This window comes from Paramisgurnus dabryanus, chromosome 1 (genome assembly GCF_030506205.2).
Source record: "Paramisgurnus dabryanus chromosome 1, PD_genome_1.1, whole genome shotgun sequence".
NCBI classification, from domain to species: Eukaryota; Metazoa; Chordata; class Actinopteri; order Cypriniformes; family Cobitidae; genus Paramisgurnus; species Paramisgurnus dabryanus.
Genome location: NC_133337.1, coordinates 40,891,175 through 40,910,683, shown reverse-complemented (window position 1 = coordinate 40,910,683; position 19,509 = coordinate 40,891,175). Strand labels below are relative to the sequence as shown.

Sequence of the window (19,509 nt, the reverse complement as noted above, 5' to 3'; positions counted from 1 at the left end):
TCTTTAACATATTTCTATGGACCTAGTTATTTTTAGTGTTATAAATGGCATTATAACACAAAATTCATGACTGACTACAAGTCAGTCATTGAATAAACTTGATTCTGAACAGAAACGCACACAAACTTCGTTTTTGACATGCATTGTCAGCACTGTGGAGAGAATTACAATATAATGTTCTGAACAGGGTTCATGTAAAGAAACACTGATCACCTGAACGGTGACTTCACAAAAGTATAATTTACAACAAAACAACATCAATAATATAAGAGCTTAAACCTTTATGACATTTTACTAACAAATATTTAAGTAGTTAAAGTTCTTATCAGTTCTTATTCTGTGAAAAAGCTTAAAAAATAAAAAATATTCAGGCCCAATGGATTGAGGGTATTCCTTACAACATGTGCAAATAAATTACTTGAATCTGCTAAAGTTTTTAAATAAAATGTACTTAATTATTTTAGGACTATGTGCAGTGACTATAAAACAGTTAAATAATACAAGAAAATATCAAAAAGTTGTGTCCTTTTTTGTCACATCCATAATGCATGCATGTTTGCAGAACTTCCAATGGGAGATGACTAGACCTGGAAAAGTAGGCGTTGTTTTCTGATGACTAAATAACATGCACCGATGTATTTTTGCACTATATAGCTGCGTGGACACCACCAGCAACTAGCAAAAGTGGAGCGACATGATCGTGTTCATTTCTATGGAAGCTTAGAAACTTCCGATATAACAAGTGATAGTAGCTGTGTCCGAAATAGCTCCCCTAAAACGGTGCACTATTTGAGGGGACAGCCATTTTACGTGGTGTCCGAAATTATAAAGGACTTTACCGAGTGCACTTATTCAATCCCATAATGCACCGCAATAATGAGTGTAAAACTGATGTACACTCAGCAGGTAGCCGCTACCCCTGTGAGGTGCGTGCCAAATTAACTCCTGTGTCTTCCATCGCTTAGTGTCCAAATTCATTCACTCATCCAAGTGGACTATACTACCAAACTAATGTAGGGAAAGGGGAATAAGTGTATAGGGGCAATTTCAAACACAGATGGTAACTATTGGCGACCGAAAATAAGCATGTCCAGCTACGCAATAAAGTTACTAGGACAACAATAACGATTTAATTAAAAAGAGTCGCTGGCGGTGTGCAAGCAGCTTAAGACAATGCAGTAAAGAAGCACATGTGAAAAAAGTACATGGGATATTTTACATAGACTTTAAAGACATGCCTTTGTTATTATAGCTTTGGTTTATTAAAGACACAGTGGGGTGTTTTGGGGCAGGAGACATTGCTCAAATAAGTGAGTAAATTAAATCACAGAATAGCCAATCAGAGTCCAGATCTCACTTTTGGCCTCTCCCTCCTAAGATTGTAATTTGTTTGAAACCATGTCAGTCTCCATTTAGTCTTCAAAAATGCATTGAACAATTTAGGGTAAGATCCCACAGAGAGATCAAAGAGGATGGCGTCACATCATGACATGCTCAGCTGGATCAGATTGCCCACTGTAAGAGATAAATAGTTTGTGTGCATGTGTTTATGAGTGCGCGCTGGCATTTTATTAATGAAACGTGAAATCCATGCAGAAATCCTGGGGAGAGAAACCCCAGCTTTGATCGATCCTAAGGCGAGACGGAGAAGGAAATGAAATGACTTAAATGATGGAGGACAGAAAAGAGAGACAAAAAGACAAAAAGTCTGGCTGGAATAATTGTGAACTACTTTTCAGCTAATTTAAAGCCAGTCTATTTTTAAGCACAACAGAAAAACACGCTATGTTTAGATATAAGACATATATGACTAAAAATTAGACATAGTACTGTAGGAAAGCTTTAGTTAAAGTCGCAGTGCCTTGAAGTCTCAGACCAGCCCAGTCTCATTCATTTGCATATAAATAACACAACTTTTCAAAGTCGTGCAATGGATATACGTTAAAGTCTAATTTTGCATGCATATGTTTTTTTGTTTTTTTTTTACCGTTGTCACTTGGGGTTGGGGTTAGGACAACTTTCTGCTATACTTCAGACATTCTAACCCAAGCCACAAATCTAACTCTATCCCAAAGCGACAATGGTTTAAAAATAGAAAAATAAATGTGAGAAACCAATACACGAAAGATGCATGCTATTTGCAAGCACCTGCTATCCACCGAAAGGAACGGGACGGACTGGCGTTGGCGTATACATTGCACGACTTTGAAAAGTTGTGTTATTTACAGTATACGCAAATTGAAGAAACTGGGTAACAAAGAAAACCTAATTGTGACACCATCTTCAATCAGATAGATGTGCAAATTCATGCACTTTGCATTTAAAATGCACAACCGAGCCATAAACATAAAGAGGGTTTCTAATAGGGTTGCAAAGGGGCAGAAAGTTTCTGGTAAATTTCTGAAAAACTTTCCATGGGAACTTAATCTAGGCAATTTTGGAAATAATATTATAACTTATTTGGAAATTAAGGGAAATGTCTATAAACTATATCATATACAAAAATAAATAAACATTTTTCAAACATAAGCAGATATGCTTGCAAAAAATGACGATTAAAAAAAGGAAAGAAAAAAATTACCCCAAACTTTTAAACAGCAATTATTTATTTTTAAATACATTTTTATTTGCGTTAAAAAAATTTAATTCAAGAAAGAATCTTGATACTTGCGCTCATCAAGCCTGGATTAAGTTTATTAAAAATCCTTTAGAAATTATTATAGTAAGCTTATTGCATGTGACTGAGGAATGTGTGTAGAAAGTCATCTCAAACTGCATTAAATCTTGTTAATTAACGGATTAAATCTCGCATTAAATTTCCGTTAATTCCCATATATTCCCGTAATTCCCATGGAAAGTATCCAGCCTTGAAAGTATGCAACCCTTGTTTCTAATGGCCATGCTTGCGAGTTTGTGAGTTTGTGCTAGTGATGCACGGGTCAATGTATAAACAACTCGCAGCCGACCAACGTTTTCAACTAACCTGCCCGCAACTCGGACGGCAAAAAAATTAAATTTGTACCAGACTCAATTCTTGGCTCGCATTTTTTAAAGTTGTAATTGTTTAAAATAGTTAATTGGAATCTTCATTTCAAATGACCCGACCAATCGCAATCCGAATATCATAAAAAAAAAATTGGATGACTTGTTGGATCAACCCACGCTTCACAAATATATTTTTTGCAGTTAATAAAAAAACTTGTGATTAAGATACACTTTGTTGGTCCTGATGTGAATGATAGAGAAAGTGTGTTTTGTGTGTTTTTAAATAAGCCTTCCTTTATTTGACAGGCTCATGAATCAATCGAATCATGTTTCGCGTTCAATCTAATAATGTCAACAGTCTTGTATGAGGAGGATTACATTAAGGGTTAGAGGTAAATTACCGAAAATATCATTTTTCGTATTATGATGAAAACCAATCTGTGTCTATGTGAGACCCTAACTATTATAGCTTGTATGTGTGTCCACGGCACATGCTGTCCACAATCTGGTGACTGATAGAGGTTATTTTCTTTTATACGTTGCCAATTTTCATGCTGTAATCCAACACACACTTTTCAAGCAACTGGACGCTACACACGCACAGACTTATATTTTCTCTGACAAAAACATTCGCTGCCTCATTTATCCGTGGATGCGCTTACACACAAACCAGTGATATATCTCCATGTATTCGTGTTTGGTTACTGCGCTGATAATGAGAGACGCTGTGCAGGGACAACCGAAAACAAGAAAAAAGCCTTTTAATATTCCTCCAGACGGCGAGAAGATCAGAAAGATTTAACATTTACAAGCACACGCGGCGTATGATCATCAAACTATATGACAAATGCAATGAACATGAAGCAGACAGGTTGGACTTTACACGCTCGCACAGTCTGAACGAAATTGAATCCTATAAACATAAATTACTAAGTCTGTCAGAGAGTTTGTGTGCATGTCGTTTTACATTTGTTCGTACATTTCAGCTTGGCTGTATAACATTTTACATGAGTTATAATGTAATTTAACCATTTCGATTACCACACGAGATCCGGTTAAATGAACCCAGCCATCCTACAGTAGTACACAAGCATGTATACACAGCTTTTACAGTCATTTCCTCTCTTGTTTACTTAGAAAATGTTGTTTGTTTTAACAAGAGGTTCCTACCTTGAGAAGAAGAGATTCAATGTCTGGTTCTGAGGTCCATCGTAGCCGGCGAGCTGCAGATAAAATCCAGCCGTCACATTGCTCCTTTAAGGTCTCAAACCTTCTCTCTATCTCACTTCATCTGTGCGATCTTTTCGAGAAAAAGCAGATGAGCTCTTCTTCGTACTTCTTTCTCACTTTTTTTTTACTTTTCCCACCTTCTGTCTGTGTATCTGTCTGTCGTTATAGACCGGATCTAAGAATGGAGAGATACAGCACTTAAATCTGGGGAGAGAGAGAGAAAAACTCAGGTTAGATGTTTTATTCTGATTATCATTTGTATTTATGAATAATGTAGCACGTTATTAAATTCCTGTTGACATGTTACATATGGCATTTTTTACAATTCTCGTATACTTGTTTCCCTTTCAAATCAGAAATCAAAACATTATTATTTATCAGAGCTGGTTGTTTGGTTCATAATCTTTTTTTTACTATTGAGAAAAACGATAGGCACAAGTACTTTTAGGAGCAATGATGCTGACCAGAAAGTTGTTCAATGCTGTATGAATTTCAACCTTCAGTCTTCCCAGCAAGCAATAGCCAACATTTTACCATTTAGATTAAGTATTGACCTGATATAGTCTGGCTATGAGTAACCCACAATCTAGCCAAAATATACCTGAATTTGTTTAAATGTTGTTTTTGCCAAAATAACTTGTATGATAGTCAATCAAAGCAAAGTCAACAGTGATTACAAGGTGACTGGTTTAATTAATTAAGTTTATTTATTTTGGGGTTATGGTTAAACATCTATTACATTTTCACTGACAGCCCAAATTTTGCCTTGTTTTATCCTCAACATCTTGTCTGTGTTTGGATAGCTATTAAATGTCTTTTAAACTCAAAATTGCTTGCTGCACTGTATAAAATTACTTTCTTACTTAGTATTTTTTGTGTTGTTTTCAGTATCTGAAAACTCTTAAATGGCACATATCATCAAAATCTGACTTTTTTCATGTTTAAGTGCTATCACTGGGTCCCCAGTGCTTCTATCAACCTAAAAAATGTGTAACGACCCAGTAACTAAGTTTTTTGGTAAACCATTCTCTGCAACCTTTGGCTCCCCCTGTGATGTCAGAAGGGGATAATACCGCCCCTTAATCTGCACTATCCAACCACGGCACTGCCATTTAGTGCAGAGATCAGCTCATTTGCATTTTAAAGGACACAATCAAAACGGTACATTTTTTGCTCACACCTACAAAGTGGCAATTTTAACATGTTATAATAAATTATCTATATGGTATTTTGAGCTAAAACTTTACATACGTACTCCGGGGACACCAAAGATTTGTTTTACATCTTAAAAAAGTATTGTGAAATTTCCCTTTTAAATTAAGATGTTTTCTTAATGAGCAAAATGACTTGAGAAAATAGCCAAAAAAAAAAAACAGAAAAAAGCTGAAAAAAGCTGATGAGGATTTCTGTGTTTTTCTGATTTTCTGTTGCCAGTAATTAACATACATTTACAGTTTTTTAGACAAAAAAAACAATAAAATTAAGCTAATTTATGTTTAAGACATGCAAAAAAAAAACATCCAATGGGGTAATATTTTTTACTTTTTTACTTTATTTTTATACTTCTTTAAACACTTAATTCATGAAATTTTCAAGAAAAAAATCTAAGCCCAATTTTTTTAAAAGCACAAATTCACTTCTTTCACTTTCTTGTTTAAAAACTGGACACATTTTCTTAGGTCTTTTTGCTCATCAATAAAATACATCTTAATTTGAAATATTTTAGATATTTATACTAAAACACCACAAAAATACTAAGCAAGAAAATCAATTTTTGCAGTGTGGTTTGAAACACACCAAATCTGATTTATTCTTGTGTAAATAAAACCTTCAACATCAAACTAAATGTACAAACCCATTACGTAATTTGATTTACCCCATGTCCTGGGTTAAGCCAATGCAGGATTTTGTCATTGCATCTACACATTACAGACTAAAGTTTAATTCACAATTTCACAACATGCAAAATGAGTCAAGTTAAAAAAAATCCATTTTCTAAAATTACACAGGAAACCGTTGTCATGCTCCATTTCTATCGCCCCCCACCATTTGCGCTTAATAGTCTGAGTAAAATATATTTAACAGCTCCTGTTGCTTCTCAAACACATCAGCAAAAAGATTCAATTCAAATTCAACCAGCCGTCAGTCCATCACATTCACCTGCCGTTTTAAAATTTAAACAGCTCTCAATATCGCCACACATTGAAACGCCTAAAGCCCAAAAGCAGAGATGCTTTCTGTGTGTAATATAATCCCAGCAACCCCTCAGGGGGACACCATACATGAATTTAAATGAGACAGAGACTGGATGTTGAGGGAACGAAAGAAAGCTTGATAAAGACAAAGAAGATGTGAAGGAAAGAGACCCAAGTGCTTAAGTACAATATATAGTCCTGAGAAAAGATGCAAGTACAGAACCCCCACGCCTGTGAATGCCAAACTGTTGCTATGGTAACCATCCAGTCTAGCAACCAGACTGAGAGGGGGTTACTATGTGGTTTACCATGTTGTCGTCTCCCACATGCATGGAATCGTGGGTAAAGTGGCAACATTTCATTAAAATCTTGTTCCTGTGGCTCAGCATGGGTTAGCAGTGCAAAAGGTTTTGGGCTCGGGGGAACACACATGCTGACAATATTGTAATGTCATGCACTGTGAGTTGCTTTGGATAAAAGCACAGACAAATAAATAAAGAGGTTAAGGGTTTTTTGTTGGAGAGGTTAGGGGTGTATTCAGTTGTGATAGTCGTACGGAACAAAACTGATTTTAGGAAAGTGTTTTTCCATCACAACATAAATCTAAAATGAGCTCACATGAAATAATGTAAGTCTTAACATCAATAATGCACATCTCTGCTATCAATGTATCCCTGGAAAGGAGCAGATCTCCGGTGGTGATGTCCGGCCGGTGAACTCTGAGGCTTTTGAATGAATAAAGATTCATCTCTGATCGCATGCTGGAAGCATGAAGCTCTCTGTGGAGCGAGTAAATCTCAAACTGAGGAAAAACACTCGGGGCGAGGGGTGAAATGATCAATGTTGTTGTCCGGCACAGCCTAGATGTTAAAAGGCGAGCAGTCTGACTCAGGCTTTTAAACAAACATAAACAGTGTGTGTGATTCTGATTCATGAGTCTGATGATTCATATGGTCTGATTCAATAGAGTCTGATTTCAGGTTGAGTAGCATGATACATACTATCTTGTTCATAATATGATGGTTAAAATAATGTTGACAGAACATTTTGCAATTATGCACAAACCCTGTGCACACAATCAGATCTGAGAATCAAATTAAGGAACAAGTAGTAAATGACAAAAGCTGGGTTTCAATCACACTGATTTTATTCACATTTTGAAGTATTGCATAAGAAACGAGTGATGGAAATTGCCAAAATTAATTTGCAAAAACGTTTTTACGCTAGCTTGAGGTGGTTTTTGATTTACGCCCTATTTTAACCACCAGTGACTAGCAGTAGCACAGTGACGTGATTCATTTCAATGAAAGCTTAGCGACTTCCAGCAAAACAAACGAAAGTGATCGTTGGCAAATGGATGGGCGTGTCAATGCAAGAACATTAAGAAAAGTTGAACTTTATGCAAAATGATGAGCGATTTAAAATTAATTTTATTAGGATAAAACAGTGCTCATCCGGCAAGATTTCGTTTGCTGTATCCCTTCTATCCACAACCGAAGGCGTGGCGGGCCGCCACGGTAGAATGTATATAGCGGAAACACTGCGATATTCGGGAGCGACTACCAATGGGAGCAAAGCAGTGGAGTTTGCATCATCCTTTTCTCGTCAGTAACTGGAGTGGACAGGTATTTATTTGTTTATGACAACACCTCATTGAAAAAGACGGGAGACACACAGCAAGAAAGTCGCTGGTGGTCTGAACAAGGCTTTATGCGATAAAGAGTAAATGCGAATAATGGGAGATTGAAACACATTTGCTGAATAAATTCTGACATAGCCAACAATAAACCCATGTGACTGATCGTCTAGCTGTTTCCGCTGACGTTGTTTTTACCATATATGGGGCTCGACTTTGCCCTTGCTGCTAGTGCCTGCATCAAAAAGACAGCATTTTGTCTTCTGTGCACAGCATTTAGTTTGGCAATTACAAATTTATAACTAACTTAATGCAGTCCTGTCTCAATTTTCTAAGCGTGTCTTGTTTTATTTACTGTTGGTTAACTTACTAGGTTACAAATACCACCGTTATTCGCTTGAACAACTTAATGGGAACGCACCTAATTAGCATTCGTTTGTTTATCTTTTTTGAATTTTGAAAAGATTCGCTTCACATTTGGATGGAAACCCTTCTAATGATACTTGGGCTGTAACAATTAATCTTGCAAATGCGCGTTTTCAAAATGAGTGAATTTTAATGAATTACGGTAAAATCCAGGCACATCCAAAACCCAGAGGGCGCTCTCATGCAGAAACTCCATTACAAACACTATTCCAGAAAATTTCTATAAGAATATTTATCTCGCTGTTCATCAAATAGTTTCAGGTATTTTCATGATAATAAAGAATATTTTGAATGATTTTGTTTTACTGTGGGTTCACACCAAAAAACGTTTGAGGCGTCAAATTTGTGTCTACCGCGTCTAGTTTGTCGCTTGAACATTTTGAGTTTACTCGCTTCATTCACGCGAAAATTTGCGTCATGGGAGGGGCTTCTGGGACTTGCTTTCTGTAATGACGTCACTAATAGAGCAAGCTCCTGATTGGTTAATGCGGCGAGTTTTTCCGCCAAAGTTCCATGCACGCAAACTTGACGTGCGAATGAGGCGGAATGGCATCTTTCTTGCCGCGCTAAACTTCTCCAGACCTCCAGATGCGCGTCTTCACATTGACTTAACATTGAAATCACTTGCGCCTCTTGACGCCTCTACCGTGGCTGGTCTGAATGCAGCATAACAAGTGTTGCTTTTTAAATGCACATTATAAACGACTCAGACTCATAATGATTTCAGATTGATAAGAACTTTTAACTGACCAAATCGCCGTAGTACACGCATAAGCTGCACATGAAACACAGAATCGCAGCCTTGTTATTCAGAATCAATTTCAGACATGTATTTTTAATGGGACACTTTATCACTATAGCCCTAAATGATACTGGTTAAAACGTAACTTATTTACAGTAAAAGCCAGAACATTTACTAAAACTGTGGTGATTCACAGAGACAGTACATTGCACATCGAGGCACTATAGATCTTTTCCCTGCTGGGAACGCTCAAAATATCACATCTAATCGTGTGTCGTTTCCTGTCCCAATGAGGCAAATGACGGCCTGAATTCAGTGCCCTGATTTTAAACTGTCACATAAACAAGGGCAACGCTTCAATTATTCATACCAATAGCCTGATTTTCCACTTTAAATATCATGCATATGTCATTACAGAGCAAAAACAAACAGAACAACCGCACAAAAGTGCCGACACAAAAACCAAGATAATAAAAAACCCAGAACAAAACCTTTCTACTCTTCAGCTCAATGTTTTCTTTCCACTTCAGCGTATTTTCTTTCCCTGGTGTGTTTCCCTCGGAGTGGGCATGTGTTTCCTGTCAGTGACATATCAGGTTATAAAAGCATATCTCTGGAGTTCTGCTTGTGTTGATAGGACCGTGTTATGATCATGTATCACAGATAGAGGACAGCCGGACAGACAGAGCCAATATTCAGCTCCGGTCATTCATTTGTGAATATTGTGTGTCAGATAAACAATCTTTGATGACACCGAACAAAGGGCAGGCCGGAGTGAGATGACGAGGTATATCTGATATAAGAATAAATCATGCACGTTTAAAACTTTAAACCTCTACTCTGGTTTGGAATAAATTAAATATTGCATTGGATCTGTGTTGTCAGTAGAGTCAAAATGCATATTATTTTCTGTAGGGTGTGCACAAGGATCAACACATATTGCAACACTGTTTTCTTAAGAGGAAGTATCTATGTATAGATAAATAGATGCACGAAAGATGCAAAATTCATTGTAATTCAGCAGCACGCAAGCAAGAAGATTAACTGCAGTGTTTCTAATAAATATATAAACAAATAATGCAAACATTTATTTCTCATAAATAATGCAAAATGTGTTTGAGAACATGGTGTATGGGGCAGTGCTCCAACATGTGGGGCAGACGCCTTTTTAGCGACCCAAGGCTCGAGGTTCCTTTGCCAGTCCTGTACCCCACTCTCTAATTATTATTAATAATTAATTATTATTAAAATTAATAAATAATGCAAAATACACTTTGAAGTACCAAGACGTTTCATTTTGGACCCTGGATACTTCAGTAACGTTTTGTTTCAGAGGTTGATCTTACAGTAGACTGTTGCAATCGATAAAATTGAGAAAGCTTCTGTGTGTGTTGAGCGCTGCTTTAAAAAAAGCTCAGACTCGCAGACGCATACATCCATAGTTGGTCAATACCCTCAATCCGGTCCAGAGTCCCTGCCCACCCTAAACCTTCAGCTCATTTCCTCTATCTCGCTCTCCAGCGATTCCTCCCTTTCTCTGCCTTCTTTCCCATGCTCTTCCTCTCCGATGTGAGTTGGTCATGCTGCACATAAACAGCCCCAGTGGAAGAAAGAGCTGCATTGTGTCCTCTGCACCTGGGTTGGTGTGGACCACACTGGGTTTTAGACTCTGGGTGCGGTCCAATATCATAGTCAGAGTGTCACGGAAATAAAAGCCACCAGCAAAGGCTGAATCACTTTGATTCAACATCCCACATCTGTTCGGAAAGCCCGGATATCTTCTGATTGATGAAATAGTTCACCTTAAAGGGATAGTTCCCCCAAAAATGAAAATTCTGTCATCTTTTACTCTAATGTTGTTACAAACCTTTCTTTTCAATATCTTTCTTTGTGGTCATCAGCACAAACAAATTTATACAGGTTTATAACAACATGAAAGTGAGTAAATGGTGACAGAATTTTCATTTTGGGTGAACTATCCCTTTAAATTGAATTTGCTTTCTTTAGTAAGTGATTTTATTCTGTTGAACACAGAAGGAGATGTCCCTGTCCAGTAGCAGATTACCATTCATGGTGGACATTAGCTATGGTTTGTCAAACTCCAAAAAGTAGCATCACAAAAGTATGTATGACACCACGTTCAAAGTCTCCTGATATTTAATAATTATTCAAACTTTGTGCATCATGTAGGGATCCACCGAATGTTCGGCAACCGAACTTATTAGGCTGAAAACAGCAAAAAAAATAAATAAATAAATAAAACGCAAAAACATACAGCACTACAAGTTTTGTTTATTACTTAAAGGGACACCGCAGAACTTTTTGGACACTAGGGGGTGCTAGAAATGTGTTTTTCACATCTAGCGCCCCTAGAGGCCACAAGCGCCGCGGCACTGTCGCAAAGGAAAAGACGACAACTCTTTAGGTCACAAATTGTGCCTTCCAGCATATCATATGAATATAATTTCATGGGTTTTATTTTTTCAAACACCAAAAATTTGCGTAGCTCACATTTACAAGCCAGTTGTAACGGTTTACACTTGGTTAAAGTTTATATTAAAAAATTGCTTTAAAGGGGAATCAAACCCGGATCGCCTAAGTCACTCACAGGTCCATGACGCCACCACAGTACCACAAAGTCACGTGATATACACTCTCCGAAACCTCAAGTACGAGTAAAAGCGATACAGACCCCGTCAGGCTATGGTAGATATGTCATTCAACCTATTTTAAGTCAATGTACCATCACAAAAGTCTTGAAAATATATTACGAAGATTGAAAAACTACACAGTGTCACTTTAAAATCAAGACATCCTGAACACCATGCAGCGTATGAGAAACACACGGCGGCGGTGATCCTATGTATTTGTCTGCTGAATGCACAAGCAGGGAGAACGAGAGACTATAGCTTTTCATCTCATGTCATTAATACTATGTATATTTTTATTTGCTTTCAAGATGATGCGCATTTATAGCTTCTCGTCTGCTGTAATTCTTAAAAGTTATACAGAACGACGAAGAGCGTCAGCAGTATGTCATAAAAACTTCCTAGACCCCGTTAAGTCCTACAACAACAAACATGCATATTAAAAGATAAATAAAATGTTTATTAATAATAGGCTTTTTGTAAGACCACTTTGTTGAGCACATTTTCCTCTGTCATCTCCTGTCAATCTTGCTACCATCTCTCTCTCTCTCTCTCTCTCTCCTTTTGCTCATGCTTGACCGTGCACTCAGGCGCGTGTCCGCTGCAATGAATAGGTTATTTGCATTTTGCACAAGATCGGACTAAAATATGTTTAGACGCAACTCATTTCGAATGTAAATTGAACAGTTTTAACAAGTCTATCTATAGCTATCTGATCAGAGAAGTGACCTGGTGTAAGGCCGTTTAATGACTGGTGGAATGTAAAAAAAAAAAGTGTTAAATAATGTCAAAATAAATATAGTAAAAAGGACATTCTGAAAATGTAACTGCTGCAATAGTGAGAAAATTGGCAAAATAATAAGAAAAAAAAGACTTTATCATATTATTTGGCTTCTGCCCAGAATTTTCCTAATGTATTTTCATGTATTCTATATATTTCATAAACCTCTATTGTATAAATGTCTATACTACCTATATTAATGTGTATTTACTTTTGAATCTGCTTTGCTACAATGCAAAATTGTATTGAAATTGTCAATTAAAGTGAACTTGCTAAATGTTATTGGTTCTCAAAAAACTTTTCGTATGGTTTCAGAAAACATATAGCGCACCATGATATGTTTTATCTTTGTTGATTAACTATTCCTTAAACAGTCACAAATGTTTACGTTGCGTACACCCAGCGAGAGGTTCAGATATTGGGTCTCATGCGTACGCACAAATTTGTTTGTAAACTGTGCGACCAGACATTTTAACTTATGATTCCATAAAAACTTTCATACTAAAATGTATATTAAATGTATGCAAAAACGCAAGAACATTTATATATTTGATATATTTAGCTGTAAGTTGTTCTTTCGTTTTTGCATTCATTTAAAATAAATTTTAGAACAAAAGTTTTTGTGGAATCATGATTTATAAGTTAAAATGTCCGTACGCACATTTTAAGAAAAATTTGTGCGTATGCATGCTAAGTGAATGAGACCAATTCTCCCTGCGGCATGATCTCTCTGCACTGCGGCGTGTACCGGGGTGAAAAAGGTAAAAATGCAGCGCCTCATTAATCACCTGCAGTCTGCTCCCTGCCGAGCATGTTTCATATTTTAGGTAAAGCTATAGAGATCACTGGCAAATGGTGAAAGAGCACACCTGTCACCTGTGATTTATTCGGTACACATACAGAGGCACATGGTCACACGACATCAAAATTAACCCTCATTAAACACTGATATGAATAAAATTTGCATTAAGTGAATTAACCCTTTGCTCTTAGTAATTTTACAATGACAGTCTCACCTTCGCTGGCTTTTTTTCTTTATCTGATGCAAAAACATGAGCAAAGCAGATTAAATTGACTTCAACAATTTTTTACACAATGGTGTCTGCTGTTTGTCCCAATATTCATAATTATTTTGTCAAAGAGACAAATGTATAATGCTAATTATGTTTTTTGTGGAAGGAAATAAATATGCTTAGTAAATGTGATAAGTTCCTCTTACTTGTATGCATTCGAGTCCTGCAAGCACGGCAATCTTTCTTGATTGAATCTCAAGGGTCGAGCCAATGAGATTAGAGCATTGTGGTGCGAAATCTCAACACTAGTACTAATCCAGCCTTGTAGATAATCACCTGTCTGTGCATTCAAGTGCGAGTGAGATGAATGCATGTGTGCTTGTGTTTGTTAAACACTTCTGGTGTCTTCTGCTTTGTGTTTGTCACAGACCACAAAACAGGAAACCGCAAAACTGGCCACACGACACAAACGTGTGGTTATCTACCTTCCATCCGCACACCCTATCTGTTCCTTTTCCTAATTTCTATCAGCGTTTATCAGTCAGTCCTGTTCAGTCAGGTCAGAAGTGTTTGCCCAAGGCTTTTGAATCGGCAGCCGCAAACACATAGACAATCACTGGGTTTCTCCCGACGGCTCCAAAAAAACATCTTTTTTTGAGAGAGAGAGAGAGAGAGAGAGAGAGAGAGAGAGAGAGAGAGAGCGAGAGAGAGAGAGAGAGATACCTTCTGTTATCACGTCAGAAAGATTTTTCCTCGAACCACTTCAGATCTTGTTATCAAATCGGATGCTGAGAAATTTGAGGGCACTGGGATAGTCAGCTCAGTCAACCATAAACGGACCATCACATGAATCAAAACTGAAACTGCTTTATATTTGCAAAATATGCATGCATGTTTTAAAGCATAAGCATTATTGGCTGGCTGCTAGGGTGTTTTGTGTGGTTGCTTACTAGATATGAAAGTAAATTTAAACCCACCAAATGCTTTCCGGATATGGTTTGGGTTCCTGCTGTATATGATTAAAGTCTAATGGTTCTCACCTGATGATAAAATGGCTGAAAATGTTTTTTTGCATTGAAAAGTATTGCACTCCAACAAATCTTTGCCTTAGCAAACAACAGCACAAAATATTTTCTTTTAGTTTTTTGTACCCTGGTTTGCCATTAATTCATCTTAAGTAACACACTTAAAATAAATCTCCAGCTCAATCCATTTGTCCGATGTTACAAAAAACTTTGATGTGGAAAGAGAACGTTGGAAATAATTGACATTTATTTTTCACCTTGACTTCACTGTAGGGCAAAAGTGAAGAGGGTGCATTATAAATGTGTCGGGTTTCATTTTGATGAATGATAGTTACTGATTTCTGAGGAATGTAAACCAAGGTGTATGAAAACATGACATGAGAATAGGGCTGGGACAACGCGTCGACGTAATCGATGACGTCGACGCAAAAAATACGTCGACACAAACTATGCGCGTCGATTCGTCAGACCCAAAAAGACGGCGTCGTTGAGTAGTAGCAATGCGAGTGGCTCCAGTCCACGCCGGCTTCACAGCAAGTGTGAGCAGTGCGTAAGCGGCGCATGTTTTTTCAGCGCCCATGTTAACAAGCATGCACCCTGCCGCATGAACAGCGCGAGCTCGCGGCTCTGTAGCAACAGTGCTGCGATCGTTTCTGCGTGGTTCTGCTGCGCTGCTCAAGCTCAATTAAAGTGAAAGTGCTTTGTTTATGGGTTAAATGCTCGTGGATTGACGCGAAAGAGTGTCATTTTACCATAAAATCATGAATGTGATGCCAAGTGTGTTTTAAACAGTCATGACTGAGCAATTTAACAAAAAGCAATGAAATATGTAAAAACACACTGTTGCCAGAAGACTGCGCTTTTATTCACTCTCTGTACAGCAGTAAATGAGTCCTCATCTATCTTAATAAACTTAAGAGAAAGAGATTTAATAATGTATGTGCTTCTTAAGTCTAATTGTGTTTATATCTGTCATTGCATGGACTAAAACAGCACGAAAACAATGTGGATTAAACAAATCAAGTTATAAAAATTACACTGTGACCATCAAAAGGCACATTGAAGAGGTTTTGCTCATAAATGCATGCAAAATAAAGTAATTTGAACTTGAGATTTTTATACTGTTACTAAACTGCACAGTATGCACTGCAAACGCTTTATTAAATGCTACCTCTTGACTAAGAATGCATTATTTTGCACTTGTATAGTCTTTTTTTATTTTGAAATTTCAAGAGCAATCAACATATATTGAAATGTTTACATTCAGATATGTAAATCAACATGTATAAATTGCTATTAGTTAATTAATGGGGAGATAATCGAGAATCGAATCGAATCGAAGTCGAATCGGACTGATAAAATGAATCGTTAGATTAATCGATGCATCGAAAAAAGAATCGCTAGATTAATCGTTTAAAAAATAATCGTTTATCCCAGCCCTACATGAGAACACAGGTGCTGATGAAATAAAATAAAAAAAAAGATACGAGAGAAACAACATCACGAAATAAATAGAAATGTCGGGCAATGTGAATAGATATTTAAATTAATAAAAGTGTCTGCCGCTCAGTTTCAATTTTGAAAATTGTAACCTGTCAACTGTTAAGACAGCAGTCAGGGTTTCCACGTGGTTTGATTTTTCATGACCTTTCTGGTTATTTCTGATTAATAAACATGATATTTTAAAAAAAATTCAGATCCAGACAAATTGTAGGACTAGATGCGAATTAATCACTTTTTAATAATTAATTGAAAAGAAATGACTTGAAAGAGCAACCCGTTCACATGTTGACATCAATGTAACTTGTAAGCAGGTTTCTCTCAACACCTGAGCAATAAACTTTAAACAGAAATATACTGTAAGCAAGTTTAAGATTAATTTTCATAACTTTCTCAGGCCTGGAAAACACACTGTAAAAACTGAAAAGTTGGATTAACTTTAAAAATTACTTTAATTTACTTTAATTTTTCAACGTATATGTTTAAGTGAGAAATACTAGTTACTAAGTAATTAGTTACTGTAATTTAATTACTTTTTCCTTGAAAATGTACTCTTATTTTTCCAGTTATTTAATTACAGTTACTTCTGATGTAATTGAACTAAATACTGTGCATGTACTGTAGATAAATTATATATAATACAATAGAGGAATATACAATAAAAATTTAAAGTCTAACGTTAAATTGCATGTTTTTCATTTATCCTTCTCACTTTAAATACTTTGGTAAGTTAATAGTAACATTGTAGTGTAGTTTTCAATCCTCTCATTAACTGGTTGTTTATTAGCATTAATATTACTGAGATATTGGCTGTTTATTAATACTTTAAAAACACATATTAATGCCTGATTCTGCAAAACCTTATACTACATCCTTAATCCTACCTAATTCCTACCAATACTTAAACTTAATAACTTTACTAAGTATTAATAAGCAGTAATTGGGATTATATTGAGGCAAAAGTAGTTAGTTAATAGTGAGAATTGAACCTTTAAAAGTGCGAGGAGAGTAATTGATGTACTTTTATTTAATCTATTTGCGCTGTTTAAAGCCTATCTTTGTACCATTTACTTAATAAGATTTAGAAAGTAATTAGTAATAAGTCATTAAAAACGTTTTACAATAGAAATTTGTACAGTAATTTTATAACACGATTGAAGATGTAATTAGTAACTAGTAATTAATTTTCTTTTTTGAGTAGCTTACCCAACACTGATAAGCAGCAGGATATGTGAAAATTACTTTAGATCATGAGTTTATCTCTTCTGCATTTCTTTGAAAGCAAGAGCAAATCTGCAGGCTCAACGTTTCAGTCTGATCTTGTTTAGACAGCAATGAAAACCATTCTGAACAGAACGAACACCAGAAACAGGGGAAACTGTGTTGATGTTTAAAATGAATAACATAAGGAGTAAAACAAAAACTAAAATGAAGAGAGTGAATACAGGTGGCTGTCTAACTCATACGGTATAAAATCTAAAACACCATCGGCCACTAAGATTCTTGTGATAAAGATAAAGTGAACCAAGAGTCATTCATGGCCTGACGGACACTTATAGATACAATTGTGATATTAATAAGAGTCATATGCCTTTATTTGTACCATACAGTGCCGTCACACAACACTTAGGCTAAACAAAGATGATCATTCATTAACGTGAGACAAATTTGGACTTGCTGATATGTTGATCATTTAAAGTGATAAAGAGAAGTCCGCACACAGTAATCAAAATAATGTCAAAAACATTTATACTTTGCCAAAATGATCCAATGGCCAAAGACGCAACAATACAGACAAACGTTTCGGGCTCAGCCCATCATCAATGTCCTTTGATGATGGGCTGAGCCCGAAACGTTTGTCTGTATTGTTGCATCTTTGGCCAATGGATCATTTCGGTAAAGTATAAATGTTTTTGACATTATTTTGATTACTGTGTGCGGACTTTTCTTCTCTCCATTGGTTTAATTTTTTGGAGTTACGCACCAGTGTTACCATTTCATTGGACTTGAGGCACGGACGCCATTGCTTCACACGATCATTTAAAGTGGCCATCAAACACTGAACGGAGAACAGCCCTCAACACCCGTGTGTAGACCAAGACCAGAGATCGAGTGTTGAGTCTGAGTCAAGAAGATTAAGTCCACATCCAGCTTTATCTGGACTCAGACTCGACTACAACACTGCTCAACACTACAAGCCAAAACTCCAACCAAAGTGAGTAAAATCCTGTTCTCAGATCAGCAGTGTCAGAGTCATTGTTAAAGCTAACCCAGAGTTAAAAAACGGAAGGAAAGGAAACTCAAAGCATTGTGCCCTGTCAGCGAGCTAGCATTTGTAGTCAAACTGAAGAACATTCGAAATAAGCTGAGAAAAAACTATCACTCCTTTAAACCACCAACCACATGCGAAAACCAGACAGGAACAAACTATGCAGTATCTATACATTGCGGACATACTACATCTGTCATGTTTGCATTGTCCAGTAGGACATACTAACAACAACAAAGGAAATAATTTAGTTAAGTAAAAAATAAGTAGAAGTAGTGCAAAATAAGTACAAGAACGTAGCACAACCACGCACTTAGTAATGCACGTTTGTTCTACAGTGGCACATAACAGAAATGCGAGAAGTGTTGCATTGTTTTGCATATTACTAGTATTCAGAGGTGGAAAGAGTAATAAAATATTGTACTCAAGTAAAAGTAAAGTTACTTTAATAATATTTTACTTAAGTAAAAGTAAAGTTACTGGTCTAAAAATCTACTTAAATAAAAGTAAAAAGTAAGTCATTTTAACTTTACTCAGAGTAAAAGTAACTTTTTTTTAAGTGGGGAGAGGTGGAGGATTCTAGTATAGTTCAAAAACAACAAGGGAATATAAATCTCAAACTAGTTGTTTTTAATTGTAGGAACATCTTTACAATTAAAGTGCAATAAAAAAGTACAAAAAATAAAAAACTTTTTTAAACTAAGAAACATTTATGGAATTGTTTAATGATCTTTACAGGTGGGTTATGCACTTTTGAAGCAAAAATAATATGAGGTCAGAAGCAAATACAATCACTATTGTAAGGTTGTAATTGATGTATTGCTGGTAACATACATTATTTAATTAAACTATACTGTAGAATACTGTACAAAATGCAAGTGAACTTACACTTAGGTACATGCTGGATAGTAAGTTTAAATCCCATGGTTGCACTCCATAAGAGCACACTTTAAGTAGTTTACTCATTTATTTATTTATTTGTTCATTTTTTTATCAAGTCACTTGATTGGTGGACAAAAAAGAAGCAAGGGCAACTCTGTCATGACTAGGGCTGTGACG

At 36.3% G+C, this 19,509-nt stretch overlaps 1 protein-coding gene across 1 annotated transcript in view; it reads right to left on the bottom strand.

Moving 5' to 3' along the window:
• ptprea (protein tyrosine phosphatase receptor type Ea) overlaps window positions 1–19,509 on the bottom strand; it is a 112,139-nt gene that overhangs the window by 67,220 nt on the left and 25,410 nt on the right. Inside the window, exon 2 of the mRNA XM_065262466.2 lies at window positions 4,156–4,419. The gene's annotated coding sequence lies outside the window, so the exon portion shown is untranslated. The remainder of the gene's footprint in view (window positions 1–4,155; window positions 4,420–19,509) is intronic.